The sequence below is a fragment of the Peromyscus californicus genome, unplaced genomic scaffold (genome assembly GCF_007827085.1).
Source record: "Peromyscus californicus insignis strain IS unplaced genomic scaffold, ASM782708v3 Scaffold_4__1_contigs__length_199733344, whole genome shotgun sequence".
In the NCBI taxonomy this organism is placed as follows: Eukaryota; Metazoa; Chordata; class Mammalia; order Rodentia; family Cricetidae; genus Peromyscus; species Peromyscus californicus.
Window position 1 is genome coordinate 142,691,943 of NW_026294562.1, and position 15,526 is coordinate 142,707,468.

At 32.6% G+C, this 15,526-nt stretch overlaps 1 long non-coding RNA gene across 3 annotated transcripts in view; it reads left to right on the forward strand.

The window, feature by feature from the left end:
• The window catches only part of LOC128095182 (uncharacterized), a 65,653-nt gene extending 51,078 nt beyond the window's left edge, over positions 1-14,575 (forward strand). For all 3 annotated transcript variants that reach the window (XR_008213180.1, XR_008213181.1, XR_008213179.1), the window contains 2 exons: positions 1,181-11,169; positions 13,684-14,575. This is a non-coding gene — a long non-coding RNA (uncharacterized LOC128095182). The remainder of the gene's footprint in view (positions 1-1,180; positions 11,170-13,683) is intronic.
• Positions 14,576-15,526: the final 951 nt, after the last annotated feature.

The window sequence follows — 15,526 nt, forward strand, 5'->3', positions numbered from 1 at the left end:
CTTTATTTTATTCCCTTCAGGCCTCTTCTTATCGTTTTTGTACAAGCCTTAGCTCCAACATTAAATTTTCTGGTGCTCTTTTTCTTTTCAAACTGTACATTTATAATTATTAACCTGTTTGCTGTTTTTCTTTGTGGACTTGCATAGGAATTATTACTAATAACCTAGTGACAGAATAAATATTAGGCTGTCTTGAAATCTCCTCTGCCAAAGAAATTAATCTACTATTTTTCAATTTAGTCTCAGGAAGATTGTTATTAGAAAGGAAAAAAATAACAAATTATTTGCCAAAATATCACACAATGGTCTCTAACCAAGTTACTAATATTATTCCTCTGTAAAACCTTGTGATAGACCTCCATGGGCCACACTGCCTTCTGCGCTATTATCTTCCAAGTTTCTCGTAAGATGGCCTCGTAAGCCCTGCTTTCATCATCCAACCACTTGCCATGTCCAAAAGTTCAAATTCTTACACATTCTCCCAAAAAAACAGTGTAATAAGTCTTATCACAGCAATACCTCACACCTGGTACCAGCTTCTGTCTTAGTTATTTTTTAATTGCTATGATAAAATACCATGAATAAGGAGACCTTTAAAAGAAACTATTCAGAAGGATCTTACTGTTGCAGAGGGTAAGCCCACGACTGTCATGGCAGCAGTTAGGCATTTTTATTCAAACCACTGCACTTAGAATCATCAGAAATTGCACAAGAAGCTTTTAGGAATTCAGTGACAACAGATATATGCATTGTTTTTGTTTTTCTCAGAGACAGGGATTCCTGTATGCATCCTGGATTGCCAGAAATATATAATCTATATAATCCTTTTGCTGTGGAGTCCCTTATGTGGGGATTTTGATTTTTGGAAAATATTTCCATAATATATTATTGGATATAATGCATATTTTAACAGATTAGCTGCTAACTAAGAATGTATATAGGAAATGTTATGTCCAAAAATTAATAAGTGAATAAATAACATCGAAACTCTTTAGAATATGAAATAAAAGAAGGAAATGAAATGATAGCAGTCATTTTTATAGAGTATTTTTCATTGCATTCAGAATTAGAAGCTGCTTTTATGGAGTTTTGGTAAAATCTGAGGATGATTTCTATCCATTGGAAACCAGGTAACATGTTATTCTTTTCACTTATAATCTACATTTCTGTACTCTCCCAGGTGGTGGCCATCTTGACAAATACACCAAATATACCTTCTGAAGAGGTTTTATCAACAGGATCTTCCTAATACACTTACTGTATTTACTGTTTCTGGAGTCTTATTCTACCCTTATCATCTCACAACTTGTATAGAAGCCTTCAGTGGAATAGAAAAGACCTGGTTTTGGCAAGTAATTGACTGGAACATTCAGTACTTCTGCTTTCAGAATATCTTGTACTCACGTGTTGTGCGTTACTTCTTCTCTTATTCATATTTTACATTTTAAATGGAAGAGACTTTTATGTGTAGGTAGTACAATTACTGTACACAGATATTTTTATGATACTTCAGATGATAACAAGGTTTTCTGACTAATTGAGTTTCCCTGTATACCAGTTTTGTTATCATTTGTGAGATGGTTTCATCCTCCTTTAAATAAGAACCTCAAATTTTAGGCAGTCCCCAGAGAAGATCATCTTCTACACTGGTATTCCCTAGGGAAGACCCTCCTCTGGTTTCTGTTTTATTGGCATTACTGGCCTCTGTCTGGGCCAGGAAAATGGGTCTCTGTGGTTTGTCTTTTCTCCAATACCTCAACTGCAGACTTCAATACCATTGCAACTATGAGTATGTAGAGAAATGTTATTGCATTGTTGAGGAGAACCATGCGGATGCTCTAATCACTTTATTGGTATCATCTATGTCCCTTCAGGTAAGGGTAAAACCTCACTGTTTCAAAGAGATTTGAGTTTATTACACAGTGTGTTGATTTTCACTTGTTCCTGCTTAAATTAAGTGAAGTCATAAAGTACTATTTATTTTAAATATTAGTTGTCTGTTTTTAGAACATAAGTCATACTGTTCATCAGGAAATTACTATCTGAATTTCTCAACCTGTTTTAATAATTGTTAAGAGTACAAACAACTGCTAAGAATTTTTAAAGTGTGTGCGTGTGTATGCTCTTATGTAAGTATGTTCATGTTAGGTGTCTGTGGAGGTCAGAAATCAAAGTCAGATCCCCTGGAGCTGGAGTTATGGGTGAGCCATGATCACTCAAGCACCAGATATTTTAAGGTTATTTAATAATTCCTTTCTTTGAAAGTTTGTGTGGTTTACCAGTGGAAAAAGGTGATTTCCATCCAAGCCTGGCAACCTCAGTTTTGTGTTTGTAACTCAAGTTGGAGAGAATATAGCAGAAAGCAAAAGACTTAATGGATTTTTTTCAATCTCATAAATTTGTAATGCAACACATGTCTCATTATATTATTATGGCATTGCAGTTGATTTCTGAGGTATGTTCTGTGTTATTTTTATAATATCCATTTAATTCATATACAGTGGAGTTCCTTTTTTAACAGCAAAGTTAATGTATTTCAGTTAATTTCCTATGTTAATATTTTCCAAGTTCATATTGATCTTGAGTCTAATCAGACACAGTGACAGTGCTTGAAACAGAAGATAATACAACTTGTCAGTTTGTGTTAGGGGTCACAAAACATTTTCTGTAAGGCTCCAGATTTACAGATCATGTTGTTGCAACCAGGAATCTGTTCTTGCAGTACAACAGTACCAAGGGCTAATTATGAAACTGTGACCCAGTAAATAGTTACAGTGCATAAATCCTGTGGCAGATTTGGACTCTAGCAGATGATTTCGATCCCTTAGTGTACTGTATGGTTCTAGTTTCATCCATAAGATCTTTGATAAATTTTGAAAAAGAAGAGACACAAAGAATGTCTTTGCTTGTACTAGTTTCTGAATCTTTTATATCAGTGGTTCTCAACCTGTGGATTGTGATCCCTTTGAGGTCCAACAACCCTTTCATGGAGGTCACCTAAGACTATTGTAAAACAGATATTTATACTACAATTCATAACAGTAGCCAAATTGCAGTTATGAAGTAGAAAAAAAATAATTTTATGGTTAGAGGGTCACCACAGCATGAAGAACTGTATTAAAGGGCCACAGCCTTAAGGAAGGTTGAGAAGCACTGCTCTAAACATTCAAATAGTTATATTTATCATTGAAAGAAATATTTAAGCCTTTTGATACTTGGCCCTTAAATTTATTTTAAATCAATTTTAAAGTTAGATGTTTTAGCACATTGAAATATGGCCATCAACAATGATTAAAGTATTCTGTGCTCATTCATTCTTAATCTTCTATCCACATTCCACAGCAGTGATGAGTTAAGCTTTCATGATATATATATATATATATATATATATATATATATATATATATATATATATATAGCAGTCAGTAACTTTCTTATGTTTATATAAATGTAGGTGGAGGTTGTAGATGTATGATCTTTGTATTGTTGCTTTTAAACTTTCTATTTAATATATCATGGGTGTATTTCCAAACTAGTAGTTTAGGTTTATAAAAATGTGATTTGCTCCTACATGTGATACTGTTGATGATGCCACATATAATTATATAACTTTGAAAATATATTTGGGTTCCTAATTATGTAATAGTTTTCTACGTATGGTAATATTATGTCATCTTCTGTGGTTTCTGTTACTATTGTGAAATTGCTCTTAAATGCTTTCTGGGCTAAGCCAGAGCAGTGGTGTAATGACAGTGCTAATTTTCATAGACTTGTGTTTATTATGTTTCAAAACATTTAAATAATAGTCAATCTAATGGGTGAAATAGTATTTTTAAAACTTAAGCCTAATTTAAATGTTAAGTGGCCAAGATTTTATAAAATTAAACAGTTTTTAGATGTAGAAACCACTAAATGCTTCTAATTTTTGCACTTTCTCGTAAATTCCTTTAGTATATATGGCAATGAGTTTTTTCTTTCTCTTATTTTGATCAAATTTTAGGGCCAGATGCTCTTCATCTAGGTTTACTATTTGCATTCCTTTCACTCATCATGTCCTTTCCTCTTTCCCTCCCTTTCCTCTCATCTTATTTCTGTTTATACATGTCACTTTGTTTTCTGAACCTATGTATTATTTGCAGATATGATGTTCAAATTGCCCAGTATTTTTCTGCATGTACATTATAAAAGTGTGTGTATGTTCCTTTAAACCTGGCTTAATTTTTTTTTTTTTTTGGGTTTCGTGAGATAGGGTTTCTCTGTGTAATAGCCCTAGCTGTCTTGGCACTAACTCTGTAGATCAGGCTGGCTTGGAACTCACAGAGATTCTCCTGCCTCTGCCTCCCAAGTGTTGGGATTAAAGGCTAGTGTCACCACCACACAGCTAGACCTGGTTTAAAATGTAAGAACTTTATGACTCTGATGTGTACTTTTTCCTTTATCATATCATATCATATCATATCATATCATATCATATCATATCATATCATATCATACCAAATATATTATATTATATTATTATCCCTTAGAAGCCTGTTTATTTTCTAATGAGAGACAAATGGCGATTCTATATGGGAAGGGAAGTAGAGAGGAACTGGGAAGAGTAGACAGGTGAAATCATACTTTGTGTGTGAGAAAGAAAATCTTTCATTAAAAGGAAAAAGATAAAGAATATCAGATATATCATCACTAGTTTAAAAGTGCACTATATGCATTGTATAAATTTACATGTCAATAGTTTTTTTTTCTTTCTTTTTCCATTCTGTGGAAATAACAGTATTTGCAGAAGCCATGTCTCTTTGTTATATCCATTAGGCTATCTTGGTCCTCGATGGCATTGGTGTTCTTGAGAAATAGCACACTTCAGGTTTTGAGATTCTTCAGCTTCTTATTTTTTTCCTTATGAAATATTTGAGGACATATATTTATTTAGTAATACTTCAGAATAAATGTATGTTGTCTTCAACAAATCATGCAAGTAAAATGTTTATCCTCACAATATGGATATTCATTTAGTTTAATTGGAACTGACATCTTTCTCCAGTGTTACAGTTACTTCTTCCTAAATAAACACTACATAGAAAGACAATTTTCAATTATGTAAATCTTTTTATAAGCAAATTTTAGCACTATCAATTTAAATATTCCTTGTGTTTCTATATTTGAAAACTGTAAGAAAATTTGATGACAGATCTTCTCTGAACATCTGGTAGAATTCTTCCATGAATCAATTTGAGCCTGAGCTTTTCTTATTTTTGTTGTTTTATTTTTGTGTAATATATTTTGATGATGTTGTTTGGTTCTCCCAAATTCTTCCAGATCTTCCCTACCTATCCAACTTCCTGTTCTTTCTCTCTCTCTCAAACACAAAAGCCAAACCAAACATCAAAGCAAACAAAAAAAAATCAGTAAGAGAAAAAAATGCCTAAACAAACTGAAACATAAAGCAACAAAAATAAATGTAGTCTCGGTGATGTGATTTATTTATTTCATATTTAATTTTTACAGTTGTTTTGAGACAAGCTCTCACTATGTAACCTTGGCTGTCTTAGTGTTGCCTATGTAGATTAGGCTGCCCATGAACGCATAGAGCTCCACAGAGTTTTCTCTGCTTCTACAGGTCTGGGTTGAGAGGCATACATCACCATATCTAGATGGGCTATTTATTTTTTACTTAGAAGGGATTTTGCTACTGTTTCTTTTATCTTATTTTTGGTTGTTTTTTTTGTTTGTTGTGCTTTTTTTGTTTCAGTTTTTGTTTTTGTTTTTGAGATAATGTTTCTCTGTGTAGCCTTAGCTGTCCTGGACCAGGCTAGCCTGGAACACACAGGGATCCATCTGCCTCTGCTTCTGGAGTGCTGGGATTAAAGGCATGTGTGTCCATTACCCGGCTGTTACTGTTTATATCTCCTTGTTTATTTTGAGTATCTTAACCTATTGATCTCTTCTTGGTTTTACTTTGGTGGTTTGGAGAAATCTAGAAATTCACCCAGTTGTTTTAGATTTTCTAACATAATAAAGCACGTGTTTTTAAAGTGCTCCCTTATAGTATTCTAAATTTCTTTGGTCTTTGTTATGTTTTCCTGTTCATCTCTGATTCTAGTTTTTTGGGTCATCTCTTTCCTTCTTTTGCTTAATTGGACCAAGAGTCCATCAAATTTGTTCATCTCTTCAGAGAACCAGCTCATATGTTCATTGTTTCCTTATACTTTTATTCCATTATTAATATCTGCTCTTATTTTTATTATTTCTTGCAAACTGCTGGATTGTATTTTGGTTTGTTCTTGTTTTTCCAAAATCTTGATCTATATCATTAAGTTATTTATTTGTGCTATTTCTGGTTTTTGATTTTGTTATGTTTGGTTTGGTTAACAGTTGGTCTTGCTATGTAGCCCTGGCTGTCTGAAACTTACTATGTGAAGCTGGTTACCCTTGAACTTACAGAAGTCTACCTGCTTCTGCTTCAATTTCTAATTTTTAATGTAGGATCCAGAGCTATACATTTATCTCTTAGTAATGCTTTTAATATGTCCCAGAGCTTTTGTTGTATTGTTTTATTATTAAATTACTTCCTGCTTTTAATTTTTTTCCTTTGATTTCTTCCTTGAACCATTCATCATTCAGTAATGTTTTTTTTATTTCCACGAGTTTCTGTAGTTTTGGCTGATTTAAAGTTTTATTGAATCATAGTCATGTAAGATACATAGAATTATTTCAGGTTTTTCTGAATTTTAAAAATACTTATTTTGTATAACTTAGACAACAAATGAAAAACAAATATCTATTATTTCTGTTGATATTATCATTTAAAATGAGATGGTCATATAATCTAATGCTTGAAAAAAAGATGAGTTTGAATGTTTGTATTTGGATGGCTCCCAGATGTGGGCATATCATTACCATCCTTTGGCATGAAAGGATTAATTAAAGTGATTAAATAAAAAACAAACAAAAATAGGGAGGAACATTGATAATTTACCAGTAGTATTGAATATAGACTTAGAATATGTCTGAAAACAGCCAATAGCACCAATGTTTATGGCATATCCAAGAAAGTTATTGAATATTCTCCCAAAATGAAGACACTGTTATAGTCCCTAGCTGGAAACCTTCCAGTATTCTGCTTTTCAGTTGCCTGTGTGTTTGATAATTTAAAGTTTGGTATGTTGTACTTACTTGATCACATAGGATTATGCAATAATCATTTTGTCTTTGCTTTCATTTCTCCACAAGAAAGGTAAATTCCAAATTGATAGAAACATGGATTCTAAAGATGTATTCCTTCTCAAAATTTCACATTTAGTGTTTCCTCAGAACAAATGTTCTCATTTAAGTACTTGTAGTGCTTTTGGGACAAATTGCCTTTTTATGTGTGTGTGCCATAGAGATAACTCATCAAGTATAGGTGCTTGCCACTAAGGCTAATGATCTGAGTTTTATTTCTTGCATCCATATGTTGGAAGGAAAGAATTGATTTGTACAAAGTGTCCTCTGAACTTTGGTATGAGATATACAGACATACTTTTTGAGATGAAGAGAAGGTCAATTTATATAATCCAACCCGGACAGCTTTAATCATATGATCATCTTGATGGCCTCCACTGTCAGTCTCCTTAGTACAGTGATTCCAGGGTGCACCAGCATGTTTGGCCCATGTTGTCTACATATATTTTGTTTATTCAAACATATTAGGTAAGATAAAGATCATATTGGTTGAACTCTACAGATAAATAGTAGTAACATACAAAAACTAGAATTAAGTAAGGAAGATTCATGGATATTTCAGAGTTGCATGTAATCTATGTGTTTGATATATGTATATGTAATTATGGAGAAAACCGGGATTTGGAATATATCTGTGAAGTATTGCTAGTACAATTTGATAAATTGATAATTATTACTAGGTGTTATAAGGTTTTTCAAGACAGAATAAACAGCCAGACATGTTAGCATGTACCTGTAACCCCAGTGTCTGGAGAGAGAGCGACAGAATTAGCTTGAGTTTCAGGTAAACCTGGGTTATATAGAAATATCATGTATTAACAAATAAGGAAAAACTAAAAATTAAAATCTGAGAAAAATTTGACACCATTTATTATCATTACTATATTGAACAGTTACTTTTCTCAGCATTTGATAGGGACAGGGTAGGAAGAGAAGGAGATTTTGAGAGTTTGTCATTATATTCATCCCTTAACACAAACACTTGATTTTTAGAATGGAAATAAATTAGAGCTCCAGAGAATTTAAAGAGAGAAATAATAGTTTGTATTAATCACTGTGTGATTTTCTTGTGATTGTGTGCAAATATGAGACCTAGAAACAGTGAAATGAGAGGAGGAATAGCCACTTGAAACATTTCCTTAAGTGGTCTAGCATGGAAGTGTTGAGAAAGCAGTCATTCCTTGATGTTTCTTCATCTTCTGAGTTCCCACTTGTGTTGCTTTTATTTGCCTGCATTGTAGAATGTGAACCCTTGATCCTCAAGCCTCTAGATTTACTCATTGAAAGCAAGAGAATATGGCAGACTTGGGTGTAAATTAAGTATAAAACTCAATAGCTACTGAGATAGTAATTAATTTTTTATGTCAATGAAAGACATAGTTTACAAGTATAGAGAATATAACTGTTTTAGGTAAAAGTTCTATGTGGAGAAGGGAGAAAGTAGTCAAGATCAAATCTAAGGATACATTTGAATTGATAGATTGTCCTTTGATGATGTCACTAGCCCAGATATGTATTTGTATCTGGTGAGGTTCTTTTTCAAAGTTATTTATTTATTTTTTTCATATTGATCATGTTTTTTCATCCACTTACTCTTCCCAGACTTTCCCCTCCTCCCTACCCAACAAACTTTATTCCCTCTGTCTCTAGAGTGTGTATGAAAATAGCAGAGATGTATCTCATGTGTACAATAACACATTTTCTTCAGCATTCCATATTCTTTATATGAATACACCACTGAGTATCTTTTACATCGCAGAATTCCAATAGTAATCTTTTGTTTAACTGTATCATTTTAGTTCCCACTTAGATTGTTTCTTTTAGTTCTTGTATCCATTGACTAATACCATTGAATAATATTTTTTGAGGCATGGTTGTTGAATTGCTTGGAGATGCGGATTTTGTGAAAGGTTTATAAAAGTTTGTGGTGTAATTCAACCATTTGTTGAATGTGTAAGAGCCCTAACAAAAAATAAAAACTCTAAACATAAATGAGTAAAAGATTCAAGAACATAATGCCAGGAATCAAGGGAGTAAAGCAGGATAGATGGTATATAAGGTAGAATTTGGTAGAAAGTGTAGTAGGGTAAGGTAAATTTAGTTCACAATTTTGCATATTATTTCTGAAAGACAGTAAATGATTATACCATAACTAGAGTTAGAGGAAAGCAAGAGTGTGGGAGATAGACTTGCCAACTGAATCAGGAAAGTTGTGAACCGTATCTCCAGAAATCAGTTGTAAATTATCATTCCCTCCTTTGTGACTTCGAAATGAGTGGCTATTATTCAATATACCAAGATTCATACCATGCAATTTATGATTTTTGCCCCTGACCTTTTCTTTTCATTTTTTAATCTTTTATCTGTTTAGTTTATTTTCAGAAGACTAAAAATTATGAGCTCCTATTAACAGATTTAGTAGTCATTTCAATCTTGAAACATAAATCCACATATTCTGTGTACTATTCCTTTTTTTTTTTTGGTTTTTCGAGACAGGGTTTCTCTGTGTAGCTTTGCGCCTTTTCCTGGAACTCACTTGGTAGCCCAGGCTGGCCTCAAACTCACAGAGATCCTCCTGGCTCTGCCTCCTGAGTGCTGGGATTAAAGGCGTGCGCCACCACCGCCCGGCGTACTATTCCTTTTTATTTGCTATTTGGTTCCTAACAAAGATGTCATTATAGCCCTATTGATACGTCTGTATTTTAATTTTTTATGCATGAGAAGACTTTTTGTAGAGAGCCTATGAACAGGGCATTGGTAAGACAATGTGGTATCAAAGAACAATGCTTTAAAATATTTAGAGTGAACGCTGTATTTCAACCTCTATGTCTAACTTCAGATATACCATTCATTCATCACTTACTGCTATGTGTTTATTACTGTCTTTGACCTAAGTTTTAAAAAAAAAATTATTTGTATTTTTAATTATGTGTATGTGTGTCTATGTGTGGGCATGTATGTGTGAGTGAAGGTGCCTATAGAAACCAGAAGAGTATATCAGGTTCTCTAATGTTGGAGTACAGGTAGCTATGAGTTGGCCAGAAAGGGTGTGAGGAACTGATGTCAGGTCCTCTACAAGAGGAATATATTATCTTAGCCACTGACACATCTCTCCAGCCCTGAACTGAGTTTTTAAACTTATTCATCTAGGTATCTCATACACCATAGGCATTTCCTAAAAGAACTTTATTTTCATTTTTGTGAGTCAGCTCACTTATTTAGTATTGGAATTCAAGCAGTAATAAAGAAATATCTACTTATTTATGACAGATTAGAAGAATATATTTAACTGGACATCATGGCATTATGGCACACACACCTTTAATCCCAGCACTCTAGAGGCAGACAGATCTCTGTGAATTTGAGGCTAGACTGGTCTACATAATGAGTTCCAGAACAGCTGGGGCTACTTAATAGAGAGAGTCTGTCTTAAAAAATCAGAAAAAAAACGTTACATAGTTTAGATACCATATGACAAAGGAAAATAGGAAGGAGTTATTTTTCCAAAAGATAAGAAATGGTCCTCTTTTGAAGATTTTGAAGATGCTAGAAACAGCAAGATGCCTCACAGGCAGTATATGACCAAATTAGTATAGTGATACGTGCTTTTTTATACTGTCTGTTGGCTTCTCGTGATCTATTCTATTTTATTCTATTCTATTCTATTTCTAGTGATCTATTAACTTTTTTTCTGATGATGTTACCTTTGGGAAATCTAATTCTTTTAGTTCAATTTTGAGCAGTACCAGATTTATTGAAATGATCTCCTGTTGATTCATGATTATCTTCATTGATAATATTTCATGGGATCCTACACATATCCTTCCTATATCTAGTATAGAAGTTCTGCTTTGGAGACATTTTACTGGATTGATATATTTGAGTGAGATCTGATGAATGGCAGTGAGACATGAAATACAGGTAAGATCAAGATGCCTTAACATAAATGTCTGTATGTGTTTAGTCATTTGTACTTTTTTTCACTTCTTACTTCAAGTTTTTAAACATTTGTGTTTATATATTTATCAATGCAGTTTTGGTTCACTTTATGTCTAATATTGTGTTTCCATTACCCAAAATAAATATAGTGAGCTCCTACTTGACAGGGATTATTTTCTTACTATTACCTAACCCTACAATTTCCAAAGAAAAGGGTTTGGTTAAAGCTTATTAAATAAACAAACTTGTGAAAGGAGGAGTGAAAAAATTTTGTGAATAATGCTTTAATACAGATTTAGACTTAGATTTTGACAGAAATGCCATGTAATTATAGTTACTTAGTAATTAATTACAAACATTTGATAGAGTAGCAATGAACCTATAAAATTTGATTTTTTTCTATAGTCTTATTTTATTCAGTGAATTGTATAGTTCTTGTTTACAACTTCATCTTTTACAACTCTTCTAGACTTTTTCAGAGAGTTGAGAATGTTATCACAGAAGACACTTGGGTTTTTCTTCAGATTCATTAGGGTTGTTAGGGAAATGTTTCTGGGGATGTTAAGAACCATTTAATGAACATGAAAGGGTATTCTGGATGCTTCCATTGATCTAACTTTTTAAACAGTTTTGAGAAATCTGAATGCTTAGTTTTGGTTATTAGGTCTTAGTCAAAGTGTTCAGTTACTAGAAACAGCATACATTAATCTTCTTATAGCCACTATTATCTTTCAAGATTTATCCTTAAAAATATATGTCTGCCTCTCTGCTGTGTATCTGTGACATTGATATTAAAAAATAATTGAGCCAAGTGGTTGAGGCACATGCCTTTCATCCCAGCACTCTCGATACAGAGGCAGGCAGATCTCTGAGTTCAATGCCTGCCTGATCTACAGTGAGATTTCCAGGACAGCTAGTATTACATAAAGAAACACTGTCTTGAAAAAAAACAGATCAAACAGAACAAACAAACATAAAATGAAAACCAACCAACCAACCAAAAACAAAACAAAAAACAAAAAGTTAAGTATTTAAGAGCATTGTATGTGTGTATAACAACAATTAATGACAAAAGAGGTCATGGATATTAAAAAGAGCAAGGGAAGTATATGGAAAGATTTTTGATGGGAAGGAGTAAATGATGTAATTATACTATAATCTCAAAAAAATAGTTAAACAAAACACCCAAAGGAAGAAGCACAAAGCCATTCCTCCCAGGTTAGCTGGCATTGGCAACACTAGTCTGTGTGATCATGACTTAGAATAAAATGGCTAAGGGACTATGGGCCACTAATATATGCCAATAAACATTAAAAGACCATATTAATGTGTTGGACTACTTAAATCAAACTAGAGTTCCCTTGCTATCCATATTATTATACTTTCCCATATTCATGCACAGTTTTAATTACATTGAGTTATACTTGAGAATTTCTTAAGCCAGACCAGAAACTAAAAAGATTTAAGTAACTACCCAGTTATTTTGAGACTGGGTCTCCTATATCTCAGGATGGGCTCAAACTCACTGTGAGCTATGGATGACTTTGAACTTCTAATCATCCTGAATAAGCCTCCATCAAATTCAGTTTGAACATTTTAGGTTGTGTTCAGACATTATTTTTATTTTATGTGTCAAATCTTGGAGTTACAGACAGTTGTGAGCTACCATGTAGGTGCTGGGAATTGAGCCCAGGTCCTCTGGAAGAGTAGTCAGTGCTCTTATCTGCTGAGCTATCTCTCCAGCCCTTAACATTTTAGGTTGTAAAGATTTTAATACTTACTGTTGCATGTAAGCTAGCTTCTGTTCTAGTGGGAAAGCAGTGATATGTGTTGTGTAGTATGTCACTTTATTATTTTATTTTATTTATTAATTTTTACATTTTCAAGACAGGGTTTCTTTGGTTAGCCTTGGCTGTCCTGGAACTAGTTCTGTAGACCAAGCTGACCTCAAACTCATAGAGATCCACCTGCCTCTACCTCTCAGGTGCTGGGGTTAAAAAGGTGTGTGCCATGATTGCCTGGCCCTGTGTAATATGTCATAACTGTTTAAATAAAATTTTATTTCCAGATATAGCCTGAGATAATATATTTACTAATCCTTGTACTAGAGCATTGGCTAAATTAGAACCTTAAAATTACATTAACTCAAACACATGGTAAAATATATGAGAATCATTTCTCCATTTTACTTTCATAAAAATAACTTTTAGTTATTTTATCAGGTCTCAGTTGTAAGAGTGATGCATATATTATCATGATATAATCCATATAGTTACCATAATGCAAGAAAATAGCAAAGTAAGAGTCTATCTATAGTTATAACTGATAAATTAAATTTAATAAGTGTAACTTCTCCACATTTCTGCTTTTTTGTTTCCTCATTTAGTGGACATTATTTTCTTTTTTATTTTACTACTCATTACATTTATGTATAAATGTTATTCCTCAGCATCATTGGTTTCATCTATACCCCTTGTACAGTGACGAAACCACTTTGATTATAGCAAAATTTTTACAGAAAAGGTTACTTTTTAGTCTATTAAAGTTAGAGTCAATAGTATGTGTAGCCAATGGATCCTATTTATTCTATTTATGTTTTATTTTCTTAATTTCTTCATTTTCATATTGTCTGGCTCTAAAGGTTAAAGTTAGAAAGGAAGAATCTAGAATCTAGAATTTGTTAACTTAAAATTAACTTGTAACTAATTCTTCTTTTTCCTTCAATTATTCATTCAAAATATATTTAGTGTTTTATTTTATGAAAGGCTCACTAAATCAATTGGGAAAAAAACATCATGAGTAAGTAGAAAAGCATATAAATTAATGATTCATAAATGAAGTGTTATGAATGGCCACAAACATATAAAATACATTAAATTATGTCAGTCTTTATTACTAACTGATTAACTTTGAAAATCATTAAATCAGAACATAAAGGATATATTAAGAAATGAATTTCCCCTTTTCACCTATCAGATTTGCCAAAATACTTAGAAATGAAATTTGAAACAATTGAAAATTCTGATACTGTTGAAAATTTTAATTAAGATAGACATATATGATGAAAATTAGCACATTTTGATCACCAATTTAATTTTTAGATAATTACTTATAGTTTGTAATTAGAAACAAGAAAATTTATGTAATAGTAAGTATTCATCATAATCAATAATTATGCTTGTAATTATTAATTAACTTGTGATTAATCATAGTTCTATTTATCTAATTTGAATATGTTCACGTATTATGATACTGTATGTTCAAATTAACTGTTAAAAATCCCAATTTGAAAAATTCATTTGTTGCTGAGTGCCAGTTATGTCCGAAGCATTGATTTATTTATTCATGTCAAATGTTATATGCATATGCTTCTTGTGGCCAATAAAACAATTTTTAGCAGGGATATTTAAAAATATTCATAGTGATTTGTTGTCATTATTTTATTCTTGTATTTATATGGGTGTGTGATTGTTATTTATATAATTTCCTAAATATTAAATTTATATAATATATATATTGATATAAAGTATCTTAATTGTTGTATTTTTGTATAAAAGACTATAAAGGACCAGTGAAATGGCTTAGGATAGATAAAGCTGCTTGTTATCAAGAGTGACAACCTGAGTCTGAGTTTATCATACAGAGAGAGAGAGAGAGAGAGAGAGAAAGAGAGAGAGAGAGAGAGAGAGAGAGAGAGAGAGAGAGAGAGAGAGAGAGAGGAGAGAAAGGAGAGAGAGGAGAGAGAGGAGAGAGAATAACATTTTAAAGAGTTGGGCATGGTCATACATGCCTTTTATCACAGCACTTGGGAGTCAGAGGCAGGTGAATCTCTCTGAGTTCCAGCAATCCTAGTCTACAAAGTGAGTTCCAGGACAACTTGGCCTGTTACAAGGAGAAACCCTGTCTTGAAAAAAACAACAATGAAAAAGCAACAGTAATAATATTATCGTTTAAAAAATGAAATATGGTCTCCACTACCTCTCTCCATTGCACCTTTTCTTTTCCTGCTTTTCTATAATATGCCCTTCTTCCTCTTGTGTTATTTTTCTGAGATTAGGTATCTCATTATATAGACTTAGAATATTTGGCAACTGAGCTGACCAAATGTGAATGCTATAAACACTTACTGGAATATTTTTTCCAGTTGTAGTTCATCAGGTTGTGTTCAGATAATATAGCAGCTCCTTACTAAAATACATGTTCTATAATGATGTTATTTTCCCCTTTTTTTTTCATTCATTCTAACTCTTTTTGTTTTTTAAGTGAAAACTTTATGGTAAAGAACTTTCAGATAAAATACAACACACAAAAGTAAGATTAGCCTGACCCTACATTTGTAGTTCTCAAGGAACTTCTTTCCTGAGAT